The sequence below is a fragment of the Crinia signifera genome, unplaced genomic scaffold (assembly GCF_055691185.1).
Source record: "Crinia signifera unplaced genomic scaffold, ASM5569118v1 HAP2_SCAFFOLD_129, whole genome shotgun sequence".
In the NCBI taxonomy this organism is placed as follows: domain Eukaryota; kingdom Metazoa; phylum Chordata; class Amphibia; order Anura; family Myobatrachidae; genus Crinia; species Crinia signifera.
In genome coordinates, this window is record NW_028142022.1 from 319608 (window position 1) to 345709 (window position 26102).

The 26102-nt window shown below is 44.5% G+C and overlaps 2 long non-coding RNA genes across 8 annotated transcripts in view; one reads left to right on the top strand and one right to left on the bottom strand.

The window, feature by feature from the left end:
• The first annotated feature begins 1750 nt into the window (after positions 1-1750).
• Positions 1751-12902, top strand: LOC146052835 (uncharacterized). The gene is made up of 3 exons (XR_014467692.1): positions 1751-5898; positions 5972-6080; positions 11761-12902. It is a non-coding gene; the product is annotated as an uncharacterized LOC146052835 (long non-coding RNA).
• Positions 12772-26102, bottom strand: part of LOC146052836 (uncharacterized) — a 52550-nt gene continuing 39219 nt past the window's right edge. For 5 of the 7 annotated variants that reach the window (XR_014467698.1, XR_014467697.1, XR_014467694.1 and 2 more), the window contains 7 exons: positions 21547-21740; positions 20851-21054; positions 20137-20341; positions 16795-16988; positions 14662-14865; positions 13605-13816; positions 12772-13353 (listed from right to left, as the gene is read on the bottom strand). This is a non-coding gene — a long non-coding RNA (uncharacterized LOC146052836). The remainder of the gene's footprint in view (positions 13354-13604; positions 13817-14661; positions 14866-16794; positions 16989-20136; positions 20342-20850; positions 21055-21546; positions 21741-26102) is intronic. The other 2 variants (XR_014467695.1, XR_014467696.1) reach the window with 2 other exon arrangements.

A 26102-nucleotide genomic window follows, 5' to 3' on the forward strand; every position in this document is an offset into this window, starting at 1 on the left:
CCGACACGGCGTCCCTCAATTTATGCCCAACGGAATCAGCAGGAGCGGACTCAAGACCGGGGGGCGCAGGAGTCACAGAGGCAACAGGCCCGGAGGCCAGGGCAGTAGCGTCCTCAGGCCCGGAGGCCAGGGCAGTAGCGTCCTCAGGCCCGGAGGCCAGGGCAGTAGCGTCCTCAGGCCCGGAGGCCAGGGCAGTAGCGTCCTCAGGCCCGGAGGCCAGGGCAATAGCGTCCTCTGACCCGGAGGCCAGGGCAATAGCGTCCTCTGACCCGGAGGCCAGGGCAATAGCGTCCTCTGACCCGGAGGCCAGGGCAATAGCGTCCTCTGACCCGGAGGCCAGGGCAATAGCGTCCTCTGACCCGGAGGCCAGGGCAATAGCGTCCTCTGACCCGGAGGCCAGGGCAATAGCGACCCCCTCCTGGGGCTGGATAGGACCCCCTCCTGGGGCTAGACAGACGGAACCCCCTCCTGGGGCTAGACAGACGGAACCCCCTCCTGGGGCTAGACAGACGGAACCCCCTCCTGGGGCTAGACAGACGGAACCCCCTCCTGGGGCTAGACAGACGGAACCCCCTCCTGGGGCTAGACAGACGGAACCCCCTCCTGGGGCTAGACAGACGGAACCCCCTCCTGGGGCTAGACAGACGGAACCCCCTCCTGGGGCTAGACAGACGGAACCCCCTCCTGGGGCTAGACAGACGGAACCCCCTCCTGGGGCTAGACAGACGGAACCCCCTCCTGGGGCTAGACAGACGGAACCCCCTCCTGGGGCTAGACAGACAGGCTCCTTGGCGGGGACCGGATCATCGGGCTCCTTGGCGGGGACCGGATCATCGGGCTCCTTGGCGGAGACCGGGACATCGGACCCTCTGGCGGAGACCGGGACATCAGACCCTCTGGCGGAGACCGGGACATCAGACCCTCTGGCGGAGACCGGGACATCAGACCCTCTGGCGGAGACCGGGACATCGGAGACTCTGGCTGGGCAGCTCTGGGTAGAGACTCTGGCTGGGCAGCTCTGGGTAGAGACTCTGGCTGGGCAGCTCTGGGTAGAGACTCTGGCTGGGCAGCTCTGGGTAGAGACTCTGGCTGGGCAGCTCTGGGTAGAGACTCTGGCTGGGCAGCTCTGGGTAGAGACTCTGGCTGGGCAGCTCTGGGTAGAGACTCTGGCTGGGCAGCTCTGGGTAGAGACTCTGGCTGGGCAGCTCTGGGTAGAGACTCTGGCTGGGCAGCTCTGGGTAGAGACTCTGGCTGGGCAGCTCTGGGTAGAGACTCTGGCTGGGCAGCTCTGGGTAGAGACTCTGGCTGGGCAGCTCTGGGTAGAGACTCTGGCTGGGCAGCTCTGGGTAGAGACTCTGGCTGGGCAGCTCTGGGTAGAGACTCTGGCTGGGCAGCTCTGGGTAGAGACTCTGGCTGGGCAGCTCTGGGTAGAGACTCTGGCTGGGCAGCTCTGGGTAGAGACTCTGGCTGGGCAGCTCTGGGTAGAGACTCTGGCTGGGCAGCTCTGGGTAGAGACTCTGGCTGGGCAGCTCTGGGTAGAGACTCTGGCTGGGCAGCTCTGGGTAGAGACTCTGGCTGGGCAGCTCTGGGTAGAGACTCTGGCTGGGCAGCTCTGGGTAGAGACTCTGGCTGGGCAGCTCTGGGTAGAGACTCTGGCTGGGCAGCTCTGGGTAGAGACTCTGGCTGGGCAGCTCTGGGTAGAGACTCTGGCTGGGCAGCTCTGGGTAGAGACTCTGGCTGGGCAGCTCTGGGTAGAGACTCTGGCTGGGCAGCTCTGGGTAGAGACTCTGGCTGGGCAGCTCTGGGTAGAGACTCTGGCTGGGCAGCTCTGGGTAGAGACTCTGGCTGAGGATTGGCCAGAAGTTCCCCAATTTTAGGCCTGCGATGAGGACAGGAGTTCAAGAAGTGTTCAGGGCTGGCACAATATAAACACAAAAAGTTATTCCTGCAAAATGCACGTTCTGTAACCGATAGCGGAGCACGAGGACCACCAGTTAGTGTATGGACTACATTAGGCGCCACATCGACAGATGGTAAAAGAGTGTCTTGAGGACAGGAATAACTGGTAGGCCCTTCTTGCGGTATGGAGGATTGTTTTGCTGTCACATGTCCAGGAATACCAGAAGCAGAATAAACTTGTAACAATGCAGACATTTTCTTCAGAAAGTCAGGAAAAAAGACACAGACTTGAGTCAATTGAATACGCAATAAAATGATGTCTGCATGCAAAGGGTTAATTGCAGTTTTTTCATAGGAGTCATCAGCAACCCTGCAAACACCTGGGAGCTCTGCACACAAGGTTTTAATTAGAGAATCCAGACTGACATGATCCTTAGTATTCTCTTGTCTGTTTTGGCTGGTCATTATGTTAGGTTAACCCTTGGTGCTCCAGGAAAAACAAAACCAACGAACAAACTGATGCAGGGGAATGCGGGGTGTTTTATTGAAAAACCGAAGAACACAGGAACTGATGCAGAAAACAGGAACAAACTTTATGAAACAAAATATGAAGTGGCTGGATAGCAGAATAAACACAGAGGTACCGGGTACAGATGCAGGCGGTCCAGCAGTTGGCTGAGGCACGAGGCACAAGACATGAGACACAGGACACGAGGCACAGGCTGTAGGAAGCTGAGGCACAATACACGAGACACAGGACACAAGGCAACGGCTGTAGGAGGCTGAGGCACAAGACACGGGGCACGGGACACGAGGCAACGGCTGTAGAAGGCTGAGGCACAATACACGAGGCACAGGATATGAGGCAACGGCTGTAGAAGGCTGAGGCACAATACACAAGGCACAGGATACAAGGCACAGGACACAAGGTAATGGCTGTAAAAGGCTGAGGCTGAGGCACAATACACGAGGCACAGGATACAAGGCACAGGACACAAGGTAATGGCTGTAAAAGGCTGAGGCTGAGGCACAATACACGAGGCACAGGATACAAGGCACAGGAAACAAGGTAATGGCTGTAAAAGGCTGAGGCTGAGGCACAAGATACAAGGCAGATAGGGAAACACTCCTTTCCACAACAGGAACATAGAACAATGACCAGCCCTGAGTGCTGGTCTGGGGAGGACTAAATAGACCGCTCACAGGTGTCCAATTGAGCAGATAGCCTCCAATCATCAGGCACCTGATACCTCAGAGTCTGGAGACAGAGAGATAAGTCCACAGGTGCCTGATGCCCCTAGTGGTGATATACATGGAAAGAGAAACAGACATAACACAGTGGTACCTAACAAATAGTACTACCACCAATTATTAATGATGCCTTATGTTTACCTACCAATTCCTTCTACCTCCACCACCTCACATGCCTCCTCCTCGTCCAAGACCTCCGAGGCCACCTCCTCCAGGCCCACTTCCTCTGCGGCCTCCTCCTCCAGGCCCATTTCCTCTGCGGCCACCTCCTCCTGGGCCACTTCCTCTGCGGCCTCCTCCTACTGGGCCACTTCCTCTGCGGCCTCCTCCTCCAGGCCAATCTCCTCTGCGGCCACCTCCTCCTGGGCCACTTCCTATGCGGTCTCCTCCTCCTGGCCCTGCTCACGGGCCTGTCTTGCATGGTCACGTGCTGTAAGAAAAATCAAAATGCAGAGTGTTAAATAAGGCACATGATTTGTTCATTCATCATGCAGCAAAAACAATGACATATTAGACCCACATTACAGCATGTCAAACATGAAGTACCACACAGATAGTGAATGCCATGTTTAACTCATGATCAACCAGGTTACCTTATTGCCAAAAAAAAGGTCATGGAAGCATTAATGTGCAATTGGCCAATCAATGTGTAAACACTTACAGCGTGCAATGCTGGCCCTTATTTGCTGGAGCTTTTCGGGCTGCCGGCGCCTCAGATCAGACCATCGCCGCTCCAGCTGGGCGATGGTCCTGCGCACCTGGGTGCGCGCGAATATGCGCCTGCGGGCAGCGGCATACGCATGGCGCTTCTGCCGGTTTGTGATGAACGGGCCCGCACGGCCCAGCCTGGTCTCCATAACGGAGACCAGTGCCCTCAGCTCCGCGGGAGAGAAGGGTGCTGCTCTCCCGTAGGCCGCCATCTTAGCAATGGCACAATTCAAGCAATCATGTCCTGTAATTGGTTGTTCAGAGTGATATGTGGTATTAACTTTATTGTTCATTTTGTCATTAACAGCGTGTATGCGCCACAACAGACGGCTAACCCATTGCATCGCCAAACCACACTTGCTGTACCTTTGCATAGTTGAGCAGACCATGACATTACTTAGTATCTCCAAAACAGACATGGTGAAAGAAGTTTGCAACCCATTATATATAATATATTACATTCACCAAACATGGGTGAAAACAACAGGTGAAATAGTGTGCATCACTAGCCAGTTACACCTAACTCTACAAGGTACTAAACTAGACAGCTTTATTATAGTCAAAGCTATACAGCAGAAACATAGCAAATAGTGCAAGACCTTTTCCCAATATTAGGCCATGGTGCCATGTGTACACTTACCTTCTACCGGGCCACACTAGAGATGTGAAATGAAATGTACCTAGCATCAAGCCAGTATTTGGAGACCTTTCACATGTGATTTGGATGCAAGCACTGATTACTATTGCCTGAGTGGTGGACTGGATTTACATATGGAATGGGTTAGTGTCATTTGTAGTACATACCAAACAAGTGCACAGTCCAAATGTAAATTCACATATACATTTCATGTCTGACCACAGTGTTGGGTGTTTATTGGTGTACAAATCTGCAATTAGCTACTAAATCAGACTTAGTAAGTTTGCCAGGTTTTTTTTGTTGTTGCTGGTATGGGCGTGGCATATGCGCCGCACGGTCTACGCTGCCGTACGGAAAGCTGCCGCACGGAACGCAGGGTGTCACTGATGTACGCCAATTACAGAAATAGGATATAAAGGTGTGCTAGAAAACCAAAATGTTGTTGCAAACATGGCTGACTCATAATCTGAAGGAGACCAGGAGTGCCAGGATCTTTTCTAACGCATGGACTCCAGCACCTCCTATGTGCCCCTCAGCACAGACCAGCCAGGGGCAGATGAGCAGGCTGCTGGGCCATCCACATCAGCCGAAGCAGCAGCTGGCCCATCTTCTGCCTCAGCAGAATCATTGGGAACACAACAGGTGGCTTCCCAACAGAGTAGCCTGGCCAGCACTTCAAGTACAGCGACAGGTGTCCGTGGCCAAAATAGGCCAACGGAAGAACCAAGCAGCAGAAACATGGCATTCGAAGCGCAGGAGCTTGCCATCCTGGTACCCCGCGCACAGGATTGGATCGAGTGTCCACAGGACAGGTTGACACACACAAGGAGATGGAAGATTTGGGAGGACATAACTGCGGAGATTAATGCAGTGGCTCCACAAGTTCGTGAGGCGGAGCACGTTAAGAAGAGGCAAGTTCATGTGTAGAAGACCAGTAATGTTTAAAATAGATGATAGATGGAGTTGGGAAATGGCCAGTCACGTTGCTTGGAGCCACAGACATGTTTGCCATGTCATTTAATCGATAGTTATTGTAGGGTGAGTGTGAATGTATCTTCTAAGGGTTGTTTTTATATTTTCATTGAATGAAAGTTGTGTGTAATGAAGCACATGTTGTAATCTGTTGCAGATTGCAATGGTTGGTACAGCAAACATGAGGAGTGACATGTAGTAATATGTAAACTTTGATTGCAGGTGGCACGACTTCAAGACCAACCTCAAGAAGAAATTGACCAAGCGGTGGGAACACAGCCACACCTCTGGGGCTGGCCCCATGCCAGGAAAACTGAAGCTCACCCCCCTGGAGGAGATGGCAGAGTGCTGCATTGCAGTAGAGGAGGTCCGGGGGGTGAGCACCATGGATAGCGAGTCCCCAGCAGAAGTCTTTGCTGCTTTTGTTGAAGGTAATTATTTGCCTTGGCATAAGTAGTTGCTCCTAATTTGCTTGGAATGTGTTGTAATTTTCTCTTTCACCAGCATCCCCACCGCTTGATGAAGAATCTCTTGAGGAGGTGGCGGAGTCTGTGCCACCTGCCACCAGTGCCAGGCACGTGCAGCAGCCACCGGCCGACCCCGAATACAACAGGTGGGTGCAGGTGCTTGGCCAGATTCACCAGCAGGGAGACTTAGCATCAGAGCGGATGCGTAGGACCGAGGAGGTCATGCAGGGTTTGGTCAGCACCCAGCAGACTATAGCTGGGTGCCTGCAGGCTATTATGTATACGGAACTATTTCTTAATTTATATTACAATTCCTACTTATCCCCCATCAGACGTTTCGGTACTTGTTTCCTAGCACGGCCACAACGATCATAATCGTGGTCATCGGGAGTAAAATCGGGGCCATCGCGGCCGCTAAAAAATCGGGTGCGTTGGGCCAGACGCAATGCCCGCGATTTCCCCATAGAGAACAATGTTAAATGCCTCAATTTACCCGCGATGACCACGATTTCCCATAGGAAACAATGTGAAATGGCTCAATTTAGCCAAATTATCATAGGAACAATAGTAAATGGGCCAAAAACACCCCTGAACATTGAAATGTCCCCCCAAAAGTAGTTGACGCCACCCCGCCATCAACGTGAACCCGAAGCATGGCGAGCGCAGCGAGCCTGCGAGGGGCGGCGGTACGCGTCCTCCGACCTTTTCATGCCCTACTATCCACTAGGGCGTGGAGTGAGAATAGAATAGTGTGGCGAGCGCAGCGAGGGGACGCGGATACCTTCACAGATATACGCGTCCCCTCGCGGGCTTCTCAGGTGTCCATGGCAACGCGGACACCTGGGAAGCCCGCGAAGGGACGCGTTTACCTGTGAATTTATCCGCGTGCGCTCGCCACGCTTTGGGCTTGGTGGCTCACTGCGCTCGCCACACTATTCTATTCTCACTCCACGCCCTAGTGGATAGTAGGGCATGAAAAGGTCGGAGGACGCGTACCGCCGCCCCTCGCGGGCTCGCTGCGCTCGCCACGCTTCGGGTTCACGTTGATGGCGGGGTGGCGTCAACTACTTTTGGGGGGACATTCCACTGCTCTGTGGGTTTTTTTGGGGTTTCTGGCCCATTTACCATTCTTCCCTATGCTGATTTGGGTAAATTCATCCATTTAACATTGTTTCCTTTGGGAAATCGTGGTCATCGCGGGTAAATTGAGGCATTTAACCCCTTCCCGCCGCAGCCTGTTTTTGCCTTCCTGACAGAGCCCTTTTTTTCAAATCTGACATGTATCACTTAAGTGGGGATAACTTTTTTTTGCTTTTACTTATCCCAGTGATTTTGAGATTGTTTTCTCGTGACACATTGTACTTCAAATTAGTGGTAAATTTGGGTCAATACAGTCTGTGTTTTTTTGTGAAAAAATGTCGTAAAAAAATGGAAAATTTAGCAATTTTCAAAATGTTAAATTTTCTGCTTGTGAGACAAATAATCATACCACTCAAAATAGTTAATAACTAACATAGACCATATGTCTACTTTATGTTTCCATCATTATTTCAACCTCCTTTTAATTTTTTTGGACACTAGGAGGCTTACAATATGAATAGCAAATTCTCCGTGAGCTGGCTTGATTCCCCCGCAACCGACATATGACGTAAATGTACGTCATATGTCGGGAAGGGGTTAATGCTCAATTTAAAACATCCCCTCTGACTCTCCAGTTAAAAAACTACTAAGCGACAGACCACAGGGGCATTTGGTCTCCATCGCATACTTGTCTATGCAACAGATCCACCACTCTGACCTGCTAACCCCCCTTAGACTAAAATGGGAAGCTGATTTAGGATCCCTCTCAGATGATATATGGTCCTACGCACTCGAGGCTCCAAGGCGGTCTACTACTGCTATTAGATATCAGCAGATACAAATGTTTATATTACAGAGTCTATATGACGCCAATGCTGTTGTGTCGTATCGGGGGCGTTCCCTCCTCATCCTGCCCAAAGTGTGGCTCCCTGGACGGCTCTTTCATACACATGGTATGGACATGTCCTAGGATCACGCAATTTTGGAACGATGTCATTGGCGTTATAGAGCTCACAGGCATACCAAAAGTTGCCTTGTCACCAGTGTCTTGCCTTCTATTTGCTATAGATGAAGAGATGTTACCAGACCCAGATAGACGCTATGTTGTTAACTTATGCACTCTGGCCAAGGTATGTATAGCCAGATTGTGGTTGGCTGGGGAGGCCCCGAGTTTAGGCACCTGGGTGTCCCTGGTGAATGAGGTGATAAGCCACGAAAAGTTTGTATATTTAGCCAGGAAGGCAGAGAAAAAATATTACTCTATATGGTCTAGATGGTTGGAATCCACATACTCAGGGATAGTATCGCCTGACGCCTAGATGCTACAGACTTGCCCTCGTGTCTGTAGGGGCTACCTCAGCTCAAACTACCGACTGTAACCTAAATGAGATGTAAGGGTAGGGACATACTGTTGGGCCCATGGGACATGACCTATATGTCGACATGCCTCCCACCCTCCACACATCTTACTCGAGACCCATGATACCTACACTTCGGAATCTACACTTATAATACCAGATAAGATACTGGGCCGGAGACACGCGGTCACTCGTGCTACTTATTTAAAAGATAAACTTAACTTTATTTTATAATTGAATGGTTTATTTTCACAATGTCATAATGTCATGCCATATGGTTTCTAATGAATGATAGATGGGTGTTTCAACAGTCCTCGGGATTCCATAAAAGCACCATATCCTCTGGAATGATGTTATACATGCTTATTGATATGTGTTAATTGTATTTTTCATTGTTGTCTTCTCTCTGCTTTGAGAATGTTTAACCTGCAAAAAATTAAATAAAAAAACGTTTGAATTAAAAAAACAAAATGGTACATGGGTGCCATCCACAGCCCTTATCACATTAGGGAAGCCAGCAATTTGATGGAATGCCTGCTGGCTTCTGTGAAGGGTCTCTTGCGCAAAAGACATGGCCATGAAGTGCCCCTTGCGCCTAAACATGGCTGACGTCACACGCCTCAGGATTTTGCTGAAAGCCGGCTGAGATATTCCAGCAAGTACTGCCACTACTTGTTGGTATGATCCTGAGGCGCAGAAATGCAAGACCGCCAGCAGCTGAGTGTGAGGCACACTATTTTATTCTCCTACCATGTCCAAGTGGATGGTAGGGCATAAAATACCGCCTGTTGCCACATTTTGGCTCAAAAAACAGTAAAAACTCTATGTCGACCATCATGCTGGTGACCCAATGGGGCCAAATGAAAATGAAAAAATTGTAACGAATTAGTAATTTAAATTTTCCACATTGAATACTTACCCTAATTCAAAATGCTATTCTGGGTTGAGCAACTGTGTTTACCCAAAACATGGAAAAAAAAAAAAATCTACAAAATGGTGTACATAAAAATTAAAAAATATAAATAAAACTATTGTTTATATGTAAACTTGTAATCAAACACCTGGATACTGCTTGCATAAAATATTTAGCTTAATGCCAGTAAAATACATTATACCCCTTTTTCACTAGCACAGTGGTTCCCAACCCTAGCCTTCAAGTAACCAACATTACACGTTTTCCAGGTCACCCAGCAGGTGCACTCATTCACACACATTAACCCCTTCCCGACATATGACGTACATTTACGTCATATGTCGGTTGGGGGTGAATCAAGCCAGCTCACGGAGTGAGCTGGCTTGATAGAGAGCAGGTAATGGCTGTATATTACAGCCATGTCCCTGCTCTCACGGCCACGAGCGGCGAGTTCGCCGATCGCGGCCGTTTAACCCTTTAAGCACCGCGGGCAAAGCGCCCGCAGTGCTTAAATAGCTGATCGGAGGGGGGGCGCCCCCCTCCGGCGCCGATCGGGGCCCCCCGCAGCGCGATCGGAGGGTGCCGATCGGTTGCCATGGTAGCCAGGGGTCTAATGTAGACCCCTGTGCTGTCCGTGTATTCATACCTATTACATCCTGCCTCAGGCAGGATGTAATAGGAAGTGCAAAAAATCACTACGTTCAGCCATAGAGCTCTATGGCTGAACCTAGTACAGGCGATCGCGCCCCCTAGTGGTCAAGTACACTAGGGGGCCTTGTAGTAAAAGTAAAAAAAAAAAAAAAAAAGTTTAAAAATAAAAAAAAAATAATAAAATATTAAAAGTTCAAATCACCCCCCTTTCCCCATTTCCCAAATAAAAATAAATAAATAATAAAAAAAATAAACATATTTGGTATCGCCGCGTTCCTAAAAGTCCGATCTATTAAAATATAACATTAGTTATCCCGCACGGTTAAAGGCGTAAACGGAAAATAATCCCCAACGCCAAAACTACGCTTTTTGGTCGCATCGCCTACCCAAAAAAAAATAGCTAAAAGAGATCAGAAAGTCGCCCATATCCCATAATGGTATTAATTAAAAAGTACACTTCAGCCCGCAAAAAATGAGCCCTCACCCAGGTCCGTAGGTGGAAAAATAAAAAAGTTATAAGCCGCAGAACATGGCGACGCGACGCAAATTCGAAAAACCGTAACATTTTCTATTTTTTTTTTTAGTGGTAAAATGTAACGAAAACTATATAAGTTTGGTATTACCGGAATCGTAACGACCCATAGAATAAAGATAACCCATCATTTTAAACGAACTATGAACTCCAAAAAAAACGTAACCAGCGCAAAATTGTGGAATTGCGTTTTTTTTTTTTTTTACCCCACATTGAATTATTTCCTGATTCCCCAGAATATTATACGGTATAGTAAATGGTACCATTAGAAAGTACAACTTGTCCCGCAAAAAAAAAGCCCTCATGTGTCTATATAGCCGGAAAATTAAAAAAGTTACGCTTATTTGAACACAAGGAGGAAAAAAAAAAAAAAAATTACCTTAAAAGGCAATGTCGGGAAGGGGTTAAAAGATCCAAAGGTGGAGCTAATAATGTCATTTGTAATTCTGTGCGGTGACCTGGAAAACATGCACTGTTGGGGTTACTTGAGGACCTGGGTTGGGAATCACTGCACTAGCAGAAATAACTGGGTAATTTCTACGGGGACGCATAACAGTGTGTTCTGCTAGTGGAAATGTTTCCTGTCAAATAACCCTGTTTGGATACCCCGGCAATCTAACCCAGGTAACCACCAGGGTTCTAACCAGTTAGCACCCGGATTCAAGGGTAGTGGAAACGCTCCCTAACCGGGTTATTTGACTGGGAATGTTGAAATCTTCACTGATGGTGCTGCTGGGACATCGGTGATTGATGTCATCACTCAGAGCCTCGCAGACAATGCTCATTTTTAGGAGGACACATGTGCTGTATGTCTGTCCTCCTGACTTTCCCCTCACCATAGGCGGCTCTAGCAGCCACCTCCCACTTTGCCTACAGCACCACAGGCCCCCCCAGCACACACTGCTGTTCAGCCTGCAGCACATCAATATGGCTGCCAGCAATTGGTTTGATGCTGAAGTTAAGGAGTGGCTGCTAATTGGGGCAGAGGAGGAAATGTGCCCATCTTCTCTGCTCCTGATTTCAAATGATGGTGATGAAGAGTACGGTGGACACGATAAGCCTCTCTTGTCAGACACAATGAAGCAGCCGACCCGGTGACAAACACCACATCTGCGGTCAAATGGGAAGTAAAAAATATAATATGCAACAAACATTACTCCCAGTAATCTCAACGGTTTGTGTTGCAGAGTGCCACTAGTGAGTAGGTGGGATAGGGCCACAAGCACATGTAAACACCTCTGCTATTTTAGCCTATTCTTTTTACTAATAGTGTTTGTTTGTCCCACTTGCAGTTTACAACAAGCAGCCAAAGAAGAAAAAATAAAGCCGTCCTGAACAAGCAGCAAGAGCATTCTCGACCATAGTAATAGAAAAGCTGCAGGATATGGACACAGACATACAGGCCAAGGAGAATGCTCGGGTGGAGTTCTTAGAGAATGAAAGACTGCTACAGCATTCTTTCTTGGATCAATTAAAGGACATGCCTTCTTCAAATAAATATTTGCTCGTGGGTATACACCTCCGCATTATCCATAATATCCAGCACATTTTCCAAAGGCCCCAGCATACCAGGAGTATAGATATGGCCAATTCAGTAGAGGACCAACTCCATTTGCCTGAGAACCAGCCACACAGAGCATCCACAATATAGAGGACCCCGTATCCCTGCCCCCAACACAGCTACTAGCTATGCCCAAAGCACTACCACTACCTATGCCCCCTCCACTGGTGCTAGATATGCCCCCAAAACTTCCAACTAGCTATGCCTCCAGCACTGACTGCTACCATTGCCCCACTAAACCCAGAAGCCATGAAGTACAGTAGGCCAAACCCCTAGCCATGACACTCCAACTACACTGCCGCCAACCCTATACTCTCCTGAATTTACAGTATACGGTAATTTGTCTAAGAAATACCTTTTTTACTTTGGTGTCCCATTTCTTCTAGCATTGCTTCACTAATGTTTTCATAATTGATGTTTACACTTTAGGATGAATGCAACTGGTTCCCAAACAGCATCAACAGGGCAACTGGACAGAACGGGTAGGACACTTAGCTATTTCTTGATCACACGGGGCCCAGTGTAATAGTGTCTGAATTAATCAGCCATGCAGACTTGGATTTTTTTTTTTTAGGGATGAGACAACCATTTACAAGGCCAAACCATGCAGTGTAAATGACTGCCTCTTTCCAAAAACGTATGCTATTAAATCTGGCGCCTGGTCTGTTCAGCTGCCAAAAGGCTCACGCATACGGCAAATATTTTACACAAGACATGTAAAAAAAAAAAACTGTAAAGGTACTTGAAAGTTTTAAGGTTTCTTTTATTTTACTGCAAAAAAATTCAAATATTTTTTTCAAAGGAAGGAGTGTGGTCTCTTTAATATGGTAAACTTTTTTTTTTTTTAAATGGTGGCCCTGTTTTGTGACCACTCCCTTGGTAAAGCCCTTTCCTTATGTAATCTATAGGAAAAATACAGGACTTACCAGGGTTAAGTGTAAACGAGGCTGATCCACCAATTTACTGGGGAGTGCTGCAGTGGAAATATGTGTTTTACCCATGTCCAAACCAGCATCAAATCAGGTACAATTTACTGGGTCTAACCCAGGTTGCTAGTGGAAAAGGGGTATTCGAAACCTCGGGTGGAACAAACGCTTAAAACTAAAGACTGTCTTTTTTGTTCTGTTTTTAATACACAATCACAAAAGCAAATCCATTTTCTTATTTTTAGACTCCCATCTTCAAGAACTTTTCTCCGATGGCACACCATCTCTCTTCACTCAGGTAAAGTGACTCCTCCTTGGCTGGTCTATAAATCAAATCGCTCCAGTCACAAGCAATAAGACTGCTAGGTGCAGGAATTTCAAGATCTGGACGTTTTCGTCTGGAAAGAAATAAAACATACATACAGTATTAGTATTTCAAACTATCTGCTACTTTTAATTTACATGTAGATCTGTGAACAAGCTGCGCATAGGACTGAAACAGGAAGGCAACTTACAACATAGCACCACAAAGCATGATGCAATACTTCTGGGTTTATGATCAAAATAGTCAGAAACCTTTGCATATTAAGTACAAACAGGCGGGACATTCAATATGAAAAGCTAGTTATTTGATATAGGATATATTTACCTGTGCATTCAAATCCATAATTCTTGTCCAGCAGCTTCCAGGACTCAGTATTAGGCAACACTACCCCCTGATGCCTGCTTGTAATGTCAACCACAGGGTTGTCCATAACTTCCAGTGTTTTAAGGCATCGGCTTGCTCTTGCAACATTGCCAATGGATGAAGCACTCCATTTTCTTTCAGGTAACCCAATATCTTAATATTCAATAGCAGATCTGTGAAAAGTGGAAAAGAAACAAAATCTCAAAACAAATATAAAACTTCCTATTGTAAAATAAGGGCACAACAACCTGCAGAAAGTCTATACATTATGTAAGGCACTGTTCAAACAAGATACACTTAAACCTTGGAACGTTGGGGAATGGTTTATTAGGATAAGGAAAAGCAAGCTGGATATGGGAGTGAAATCTTCAGGTAGGCACCACACAGCACAATGCAATGCCAAACTATTAGGGTTTTAATTAAATGATAGATAAAAATGGAGGTGGAAAGTTAGGCACAACTTAATGCTCTACTGATGGCTGTAGGAAGGCGGAAATCTGGTTTAACCCAGAATTTCAATATATTAGGGTTTTAAATAAAGGATAGATGAAAAGGAGGTGGAACGTTAGGAATGGAACCATACAGCAAAATGCCATGTCGCACGGAACCATACGGCACAACATAATGCTCTACTGATGGTTGTGGGGAGGCGGAAATCTGGTTTAACCCAGAATTTCAAAATATTAGGGTTTTAAATAAAGGTTAGATGAAAAGGAGGTGGAACGTTCGGAATGGAACCATACGCTGATGGTTGTGGGGAGGCGGAAATCTGGTTTAACCCAGAATTTCAAAATATTACGGTTTTAAATAAAGTTTAGATGAAAAGGAGGTGGAACGTTAGGAATGAAACCATACAGCAAAATGCCATGTCGCACGGCACCATACGGCACAACATAATGCTCTACTGATGGTTGTGGGGAGGCGGAAATCTGGTTTAACCCAGAATTTCAAACAATTAGGTTTTAAATGAAAGCAAATGAAAAAGGACCGATACGTAAAATGTAGCAAAGATATTTACCTGTGCGTTGAAGTCAATAATCATCTCCTGCATCAGCTTCACAGACACAAAAGTTTGCAGCAATGTACCCCGATGTCTGTTTGTAATGTCCACCAAAAAGTCATCTTTAGCGTTTGTAGATATTGCCACGGTCTTCTAACTTCGCCAGTCGATTAAGCCATTTTCTTTGAGTGACCCAAAAAATTTAGATATTCTATAGAGTAGCTGCCATAGAAAGAAGAGGAAAGAGTTTTATATAGTTTAGAGACTTAACTAGTCCTGAAAAGGTCTTTTGGCACACCACAATTAATAAATGACACCAAGAAAGAAACATACTGCAAAGGGAAACAATACCACATACTTTTAGAAAGGAAAAAAAATAAATAAAAACCATTTGGATTTTAAAAGTGAGGCAAGCAGAGAATATGTAGATACCAACATTGAACATTGGGATACACCAGTACTGTTTTGGGAAACAGCCAAGGCTGTAATGAGAGGACATATAACATCCTACATGGCTAGACGTAATCAGGAATCTAAAAAACAATATACCTCCCTCCAATCCAACCTATCCTCATGCCTAGCCACATATACTTCCAATCCAACAGACGAAAACTACGCTACACTCCAACAGGCGAAACACCTCCTTGGAGATTTTTTACTAGCTCAGGCACAGAGAAAACTAGATTACACAAAAAATAGATATTATAGATGGGGTAACCGGACTGGACGTCTATTAGCATACTTAACAAAACCCCCTTACCGGAAAAATCACATCACATCCATCAAAACACCCAACAACCCTACACCTCTAACGAAAACACACGATATAGCCAAAGCATTCCAGGATTTCTACACCACATTATACACAGCAGAGACCCCAGACCACATAAAAATAGACCAAATGCTCAGAAACGCCTATTTGCCTTCACTTTCCCAGAACCAAATTGAAAAATTAGACTCGGACATCACAGCCGAGGAGGTGGCACTGGCCATATCCTCACTCCAGACAGGTAAATCCCCAGGCCCAGATGGCTTCTCTGTGGAATTTTACAAAATCCTACAGACTGATATCACCCCAGCTCTATTAGAGCTATACAGAACCATTCATAAGACCCAACCTGCATATAAAACATTCAATGAGGCCTTCACCACATTAATCCCTAAGCCAGGTAGAGACCCCACAAAGCCGGACTCCTATCGTCCTATCACACTGTTGAACGTAGACTTTAAAATCCTTTCGAAAATCATTGCAACACGAGTCCAATCCTTTTTATCAGAAATCATATCACCTGTCCAGCTGGGGTTCGTATCGGGCAGACAGTCAGTGAAGGGCATACGCGCGGCAATAGCCTCAGTAGTAACCTCCAATCTAAACCCCAACGCTCCCAATATGTTACTGAGCCTAGACGCCCATAAAGCTTTCGACACTGTCTCATGGCCTTTCCTTTTTCAAGTTTTATCTGCATATTCATTTGGGCCGCATTTCATTAACCTGATCAAATTCTTTTACAGTTCACCACAAACCTCTCTGCTCATAAATGGAACTAAAAGCTCCCCCTTACAGATGCACAGAGGGACGCGACAAGGCTGCCCCCTCTCCCCGATTTTATTCAATCTCTCTCTGGATCCCCTACTTAGAACAATTGAATCCTGGCCCATGCTGCAGGGAAAGAAGAGGAAAGAGTTTTATATAGTTTAGAGACTTAACTAGTCCTGAAAAGGTCTTTTGGCACACCACAATTAATAAATGACACCAAGAAAGAAACATACTGCAAACGGAAACATTACAGCACACCACATACGTTTAGAAAGGAAAAAAAATAAATAAAAACAATTTGGATTTTAAAAGTGAGGCAAGCAGTGAAATGAAGTCTAGAAAATAATCACACAGCACAACACGATGGCGCATGGCCCCAAAATGCACAGCACGATTGCATACTGAAAACTTAACCCACGCACTTTAAACTATTAGTATATTGTTGAAAAGTAAGCTGGATGTTAAAAAAAAAAACAACCTCATGAAGGCACAATGCCACACCATAGAGACTAAACATTCTGAAATACATACAAGATTTGAAATGTAACCAAGCAGGAAATGGGATAGATTATGATACGAAAGGAAGACCGTAATGTGAAACTTGCTATATTTACCTGTGCATTGAAGTCCGAAAACTTCTTGTACAGCATCAGAGACATCTGCAGCACTGATTCCTTAAACACGCTTGTAATGTCCACCACCATGACATCCATGATTTCCACAGTGATTGAAGACATTGGCTCTCTTGCTGCATTGCAAATGGATGAAGAAAACCATTTTCTTTCAGGAACCGAGAAGAGTAGCTCCCCTAAGTAAGAAGGGGTAATAATTATAGTTAATGCTAAAGAAAATAAAGTTAAAAGTAAACTTGGAAAATGCCTTAAAGGATGTCAAAATACAGAACTGGATAAACAGTGAATCTAAACTTAAAGACTAAGATGGGGAACCTTTCTATAGTATAGTAAGGAAAAGCTGGCACATTACATTGCTGCAAACTCGAGAGGTAGGTTACAGCACAACAAATCATGCTGCCATACTTTTGGAATGACTGAAATATTCACAGAAACCTTTGTATATTGAGAAAACAAGCTGCACATAGGACTGAAACTGCCAGGGAGGCAGCTTCCAGTATAGCATCACAAAGCATGATGCCATACTTGTGAGTTTATGACCAAAATAGTCATAAGAACCTTTATATATTGAGGAAAAACAAGCTGCACATAGGACTGAAACTGCCAGGAAGGCAGCTTCCAGTATAGCATCACAAAGCATGATGCCATACTTGTGAGTTTATGACCAAAATAGTCATAGAAACCTTTATATATTGAGGAAAAACAAGCTGCACATAGGACTGAAACTGCCAGGAAGGCAGCTTCCAGTATAGCATCACAAAGCATGATGCCATACAGTACTTCTGGTTTTATGATCAAAATGTTCATAAAAACCTTTGGATTCTAAGAAAATACAAGCTGGACATAGGACACTGAAAATAGTTTGTATGGCTGGGTGTTCTCTATTAGGAGATCAAGGAAAAAGCAGCTGGATCGGGTACCGACATCAGTAAGCACATAACTGTTAATACCAAGTTGTACGGTGCCATACACCAAAGCATCAGACAGTCTGCCGCCATACTAATGGAATTAGTGATGCTGATAATAGATTACACCCAAAAATACAAGCTATTTGCATTTTAGGGGAACGCAGATTCCAGGACTGAAACTGCCAGGAAGGCAGCTTCCAGAATAGCATCACAAAGCATGATGCCATACTTGTGAGTTTATTACCAAAATAGTCATAGAAACCTTTATATATTGAGGAAAAACAAGCTGCACATAGGACTGAAACTGCCAGGAAGGCAGCCTCCAGTATAGCATCACAAAGCATGATGCCATACAGTACTTCTGGTTTTATGATCAAAATGTTCATAAAAACCTTTGGATTCTAAGAAAATACAAGCTGGACATAGGACACTGAAAATAGTTTGTATGGCTGGGTGTTCTCTATTAGGAGATCAAGGAAAACGCAGCTGGATCGGGTACCGACATCAGTAAGCACATAACTGTTAATACCAAGTTGTACGGTGCCATACACCAAAGCATCAGACAGTCTGCCGCCATACTAATGGAATTAGTGATGCTGATAATAGATTACACCCAAAAATACAAGCTATTTGCATTTTAGGGGAACGCAGATTCCAGGACTGAAACTGCCAGGAAGGCAGCTTCCAGTAAAGCATCACAAAGCATGATGCCATACTTGTGAGTTTATGACCAAAAGTCATAGAAACCTTTATGTATTGAGGAAAAACAAGCTGCACATAGGACTGAAACTGCCAGGAAGGCAGCTTCCAGTATAGCATCACAAAGCATGATGCCATACTTGTGAGTTTATGACCAAAATAGTCATAGAAACCTTTATATATTGAGGAAAAACAAGCTGCACATAGGACTGAAACTGCCAGGAAGGCAGCTTCCAGTATAGCATCACAAAGCATGATGCCATACTTGTGAGTTTATGACCAAAATAGTCATAGAAACCTTTATATATTGAGGAAAAACAAGCTGCACAAAGGACTGAAACTGCCAGGAAGGCAGCTTCCAGTATAGCATCACAAAGCATGATGCCATACAGTACTTCTGGTTTTATGATCAAAATGTTCATAAAAACCTTTGGATTCTAAGAAAATACAAGCTGGACATAGGACACTGAAAATAGTTTGTATGGCTGGGTGTTCTCTATTAGGAGATCAAGGAAAACGCAGCTGGATCGGGTACCGACATCAGTAAGCACATAACTGTTAATACCAAGTTGTACGGTGCCATACACCAAAGCATCAGACAGTCTGCCGCCATACTAATGGAATTAGTGATGCTGATAATAGATTACACCCAAAAATACAAGCTATTTGCATTTTAGGGGAACGCAGATTCCAGGACTGAAACTGCCAGGAAGGCAGCTTCCAGTATAGCATCACAAAGCATGATGCCATACTTGTGAGTTTATGACCAAAATAGTCATAGAAACCTTTATATATTGAGGAAAAACAAGCTGCACATAGGACTGAAACTGCCAGGAAGGCAGCTTCCAGTATAGCATCACAAAGCATGATGCCACATGGACTGAACATTTGGAAATTAACAAAATGCCATGATGCATGGCACAGCAGTATGCTCTACTGATGGATGAAGGGATTCTGAAAACTGGTTACACCCAACAATACAAACTATTACAACGAGAAGAAATGCTGTAGAAAAATAGAAGGCGTGGTGAAAAATCTGGCGGCCGGTTGGGCGGCACTCATGACTGAAAGTGGCTTGTCATCTACATGGGTCAAAGGATGCTAAGAGCTGGCACCTGAAGCAGAACGCAGAAATGGAACCCAAAGCTAAGAACTCATAAATGGAACCTGCAGCTCAGCACTCAGTACTTGAAGCACTGAGAACCTTGACGAGCTACAAAAACTCATAAATGGAACCAACCTTGGAAACTCATAACTGGAACCAGCTGCAGAAATGGAATCTGGGGCCAAGAACGCAGCGCTGAGTAGTATAACTGAAGGCGCAAAACTGGAACCTGTAAACTGAGAACTCAGAAACTGACACCTGACAAGTGCCCCCGGCCGGGTAGTACCTGGAACCAGCCACAGGCACTCCAGCCTGCATGATCAAGCATCAGAAATGGGGCGCTGGACCAGCCCCAGAGACTCAGAACTGTCCCCAGTCTGCAGAATTGGAATCTGAGGCAGAGCACAGTTCCGAGGTGTCAAGCTCAGAACTGGCCCACCCCCAGGAGACTCAGAACTGGCTCCAGATGCAGACCGCTCCATACTAACATGTGGTACTGTGCCAAACAGCACAAAATAAGCAAGGATGCCATACTAACAATTTTAGGGACGAAGAACAGTTTGTATTGTTGAGTGTAATCGACTACAATATTTAATATATGTCTATAGTTACCTATGCATAGAGGTCAGATAATATCTTGCCCGGCTTCTTCAGAGAAAAAGTCCACCGAACTGGATTCTGATGACCGATTTTATTGTCCACCACAGTTGTTTAGAAGATCCGGACTTTAACTTCTTCTTTCGACTTTGCCAAAGGATGAAGCAAACTATTTTCTTTCAGGTATCCAAAGATCTCATTATTTAATATAGGAGCTGCCCTAGGGTAAAGTAGAAAAACTAGTAAACATAATACTTGCATGCAAAATTGGTGAAAACCCAAGACATGAGGTCAACATACCTTTGGATATTAAGCTAAACCAGCATGATGCTCTACTGACGGTTGTAGGGGGATGGGACAGGACGGGAAGCAGTGAAGGTTTTAAGGGGTATGGGACGCGCCAAAGATTTTAGGGGGTACGGGAGGCAATAAAGGTTTTAGAGGGAAGGGACGCAATGAAGGTTTTAGATGGGCATTGAAATCTGGTTTAACCTACAAATATAAACTAAGGATTTGAAATGAACGCAAACTGTAAATAGAGACTGAACAGAAGGAAACGGCCATACAGCAAAATGCCATGTCGCACGGCACCATACGGCACAACATAATGCTCTACTGATGGTTGTGGGGAGGCGGAAATCTGGTTTAACCCAGAATTTCAAACAATTAGGTTTTAAATGAAAGCAAATGAAAAAGGACCGATACGTAAAATGTAGCAAAAATATTTACCTGTGCGTTGAAGTCAATAATCATCTCCTCCATCAGCTTCACAGACACAAAAGTTTGCAGCAATGTACCCCGATGTCTGTTTGTAATGTCCACCAAAAAGTCATCTTTAGCGTTTATAGATATTGCCATGGTCTTCTAACTTCGCCAGTTGATTAAGCCATTTTCTTTGAGTGACCCAAAAAATTTAGATATTCTATAGAGTAGCTGCCATAGAAAGAAGAGGAAAGAGTTTTATATAGTTTAGAGACTTAACTAGTCCTGAAAAGGTCTTTTGGCACACCACAATTAATAAATGACACCAAGAAAGAAACATACTGCAAACGGAAACATTACAGCACACCACATACGTTTAGAAAGGAAAAAAAATAAATAAAAACAATTTGGATTTTAAAAGTGAGGCAAGCAGTGAAATGAAGTCTAGAAAATAATCACACAGCACAACACGATGGCGCATGGCCCCAAAATGCACAGCACGATTGCATACTGAAAACTTAACCCACGCACTTTAAACTATTAGTATATTGTTGAAAAGTAAGCTGGATGTTAAAAAAAAAAACAACCTCATGAAGGCACAATGCCACACCATAGAGACTAAACATTCTGAAATACATACAAGATTTGAAATGTAACCAAGCAGGAAATGGGATAGATTATGATACGAAAGGAAGACCGTAATGTGAAACTTGCTATATTTACCTGTGCATTGAAGTCCGAAAACTTCTTGTACAGCATCAGAGACATCTGCAGCACTGATTCCTTAAACACGCTTGTAATGTCCACCACCATGACATCCATGATTTCCACAGTGATTGAAGACATTGGCTCTCTTGCTGCATTGCAAATGGATGAAGAAAACCATTTTCTTTCAGGAACCGAGAAGAGTAGCTCCCCTAAGTAAGAAGGGGTAATAATTATAGTTAATGCTAAAGAAAATAAAGTTAAAAGTAAACTTGGAAAATGCCTTAAAGGATGTCAACATACAGAACTGGATAAACAGTGAATCTAAACTTAAAGACTAAGATGGGGAACCTTTCTATAGTATAGTAAGGAAAAGCTGGCACATTACATTGCTGCAAACTCAAGAGAGGTAGGTTACAGCACAACAAATCATGCTGCCATACTTTTGGAATGACTGAAATATTCACAGAAACCTTTGTATATTGAGAAAACAAGCTGCACATAGGACTGAAACTGCCAGGGAGGCAGCTTCCAGTATAGCATCACAAAGCATGATGCCATACTTGTGAGTTTATGACCAAAAGTCATAGAAACCTTTATATATTGAGGAAAAACAAGCTGCACATAGGACTGAAACTGCCAGGAAGGCAGCTTCCAGTATAGCATCACAAAGCATGATGCCATACTTGTGAGTTTATGACCAAAATAGTCATAGAAACCTTTATATATTGAGGAAAAACAAGCTGCACATAGGACTGAAACTGCCAGGAAGGCAGCTTCCAGTATAGCATCACAAAGCATGATGCCATACTTGTGAGTTTATGACCAAAATAGTCATAGAAACCTTTATATATTGAGGAAAAACAAGCTGCACATAGGACTGAAACTGCCAGGAAGGCAGCTTCCAGTATAGCATCACAAAGCATGATGCCATACTTGTGAGTTTATGACCAAAATAGTCATAGAAACCTTTATATATTGAGGAAAAACAAGCTGCACATAGGACTGAAACTGCCAGGAAGGTAGCTTCCAGTATAGCATCACAAAGCATGATGCCATACTTGTGAGTTTATGACCAAAATAGTCATAGAAACCTTTATATATTGAGGAAAAACAAGCTGCACATAGGACTGAAACTGCCAGGAAGGCAGCTTCCAGTATAGCATCACAAAGCATGATGCCATACTTGTGAGTTTATGACCAAAATAGTCATAGAAACCTTTATATATTGAGGAAAAACAAGCTGCACAGAGGACTGAAACTGCCAGGAAGGCAGCTTCCAGTATAGCATCACAAAGCATGATGCCATACAGTACTTCTGGTTTTATGATAAAAATGTTCATAAAAACCTTTGGATTCTAAGAAAATACAAGCTGGACATAGGACACTGAAAATAGTTTGTATGGCTGGGTGTTCTCTATTAGGAGATCAAGGAAAACGCAGCTGGATCGGGTACCGACATCAGTAAGCACATAACTGTTAATACCAAGTTGTACGGTGCCATACACCAAAGCATCAGACAGTCAGCCGCCATACTAATGGAATTAGTGATGCTGATAATAGATTACACCCAAAAATACAAGCTATTTGCATTTTAGAGGAACGCAGATTCCAGGACTGAAACTGCCAGGAAGGCAGCTTCCAGTATAGCATCACAAAGCATGATGCCATACTTGTGAGTTTATGACCAAAATAGTCATAAGAACCTTTATATATTGAGGAAAAACAAGCTGCACATAGGACTGAAACTGCCAGGAAGGCAGCTTCCAGTATAGCATCACAAAGCATGATGCCATACTTGTGAGTTTATGACCAAAATAGTCATAGAAACCTTTATATATTGAGGAAAAACAAGCTGCACATAGGACTGAAACTGCCAGGAAGGCAGCTTCCAGTATAGCATCACAAAGCATGATGCCATACTTGTGAGTTTATGACCAAAATAGTCATAGAAACCTTTATATATTGAGGAAAAACAAGCTGCACATAGGACTGAAACTGCCAGGAAGGCAGCTTCCAGTATAGCATCACAAAGCATGATGCCATACTTGTGAGTTTATGACCAAAATTGTCATAGAAACCTTTATATATTGAGGAAAAACAAGCTGCACATAGGACTGAAACTGCCAGGAAGGCAGCTTCCAGTATAGCATCACAAAGCATGATGCCATACAGTACTTCTGGTTTTATGATCAAAATGTTCATAAAAACCTTTGGATTCTAAGAAAATACAAGCTGGACATAGGACACTGAAAATAGTTTGTATGGCTGGGTGTTCTCTATTAGGAGATCAAGGAAAAAGCAGCTGGATCGGGTACCGACATCAGTAAGCACATAACTGTTAATACCAAGTTGTACGGTGCCATACACCAAAGCATCAGACAGTCTGCCGCCATACTAATGGAATTAGTGATGCTGATAATAGATTACACCCAAAAATACAAGCTATTTGCATTTTAGGGGAACGCAGATTCCAGGACTGAAACTGCCAGGAAGGCAGCTTCCAGAATAGCATCACAAAGCATGATGCCATACTTGTGAGTTTATTACCAAAATAGTCATAGAAACCTTTATATATTGAGGAAAAACAAGCTGCACATAGGACTGAAACTGCCAGGAAGGCAGCTTCCAGTATAGCATCACAAAGCATGATGCCATACTTGTGAGTTTATGACCAAAATAGTCATAGAAACCTTTATATATTGAGGAAAAACAAGCTGCACATAGGACTGAAACTGCCAGGAAGGCAGCTTCCAGTATAGCATCACAAAGCATGATGCCATACAGTACTTCTGGTTTTATGATCAAAATGTTCATAAAAACCTTTGGATTCTAAGAAAATACAAGCTGGACATAGGACACTGAAAATAGTTTGTATGGCTGGGTGTTCTCTATTAGGAGATCAAGGAAAACGCAGCTGGATCGGGTACCGACATCAGTAAGCACATAACTGTTAATACCAAGTTGTACGGTGCCATACACCAAAGCATCAGACAGTCTGCCGCCATACTAATGGAATTAGTGATGCTGATAATAGATTACACCCAAAAATACAAGCTATTTGCATTTTAGGGGAACGCAGATTCCAGGACTGAAACTGCCAGGAAGGCAGCTTCCAGTATAGCATCACAAAGCATGATGCCATACTTGTGAGTTTATGACCAAAAGTCATAGAAACCTTTATGTATTGAGGAAAAACAAGCTGCACATAGGACTGAAACTGCCAGGAAGGCAGCTTCCAGTATAGCATCACAAAGCATGATGCCATACTTGTGAGTTTATGACTAAAATAGTCATAGAAACCTTTATATATTGAGGAAAAACAAGCTGCACATAGGACTGAAACTGCCAGGAAGGCAGCTTCCAGTATAGCATCACAAAGCATGATGCCATACTTGTGAGTTTATGACCAAAATAGTCATAGAAACCTTTATATATTGAGGAAAAACAAGCTGCACAGAGGACTGAAACTGCCAGGAAGGCAGCTTCCAGTATAGCATCACAAAGCATGATGCCATACAGTACTTCTGGTTTTATGATCAAAATGTTCATAAAAACCTTTGGATTCTAAGAAAATACAAGCTGGACATAGGACACTGAAAATAGTTTGTATGGCTGGGTGTTCTCTATTAGGAGATCAAGGAAAACGCAGCTGGATCGGGTACCGACATCAGTAAGCACATAACTGTTAATACCAAGTTGTACGGTGCCATACACCAAAGCATCAGACAGTCTGCCGCCATACTAATGGAATTAGTGATGCTGATAATAGATTACACCCAAAAATACAAGCTATTTGCATTTTAGGGGAACGCAGATTCCAGGACTGAAACTGCCAGGAAGGCAGCTTCCAGTATAGCATCACAAAGCATGATGCCATACTTGTGAGTTTATGACCAAAATAGTCATAGAAACCTTTATATATTGAGGAAAAACAAGCTGCACATAGGACTGAAACTGCCAGGAAGGCAGCTTCCAGTATAGCATCACAAAGCATGATGCCACATGGACTGAACATTTGGAAATTAACAAAATGCCATGATGCATGGCACAGCAGTATGCTCTACTGATGGATGAAGGGATTCTGAAAACTGGTTACACCCAACAATACAAACTATTACAACGAGAAGAAATGCTGTAGAAAAATAGAAGGCGTGGTGAAAAATCTGGCGGCCGGTTGGGCGGCACTCATGACTGAAAGTGGCTTGTCATCTACATGGGTCAAAGGATGCTAAGAGCTGGCACCTGAAGCAGAACGCAGAAATGGAACCCAAAGCTAAGAACTCATAAATGGAACCTGCAGCTCAGCACTCAGTACTTGAAGCACTGAGAACCTTGACGAGCTACAAAAACTCATAAATGGAACCAACCTTGGAAACTCATAACTGGAACCAGCTGCAGAAATGGAATCTGGGGCCAAGAACGCAGCGCTGAGTAGTATAACTGAAGGCGCAAAACTGGAACCTGTAAACTGAGAACTCAGAAACTGACACCTGACAAGTGCCCCCGGCCGGGTAGTACCTGGAACCAGCCACAGGCACTCCAGCCTACATGATCAAGCATCAGAAATGGGG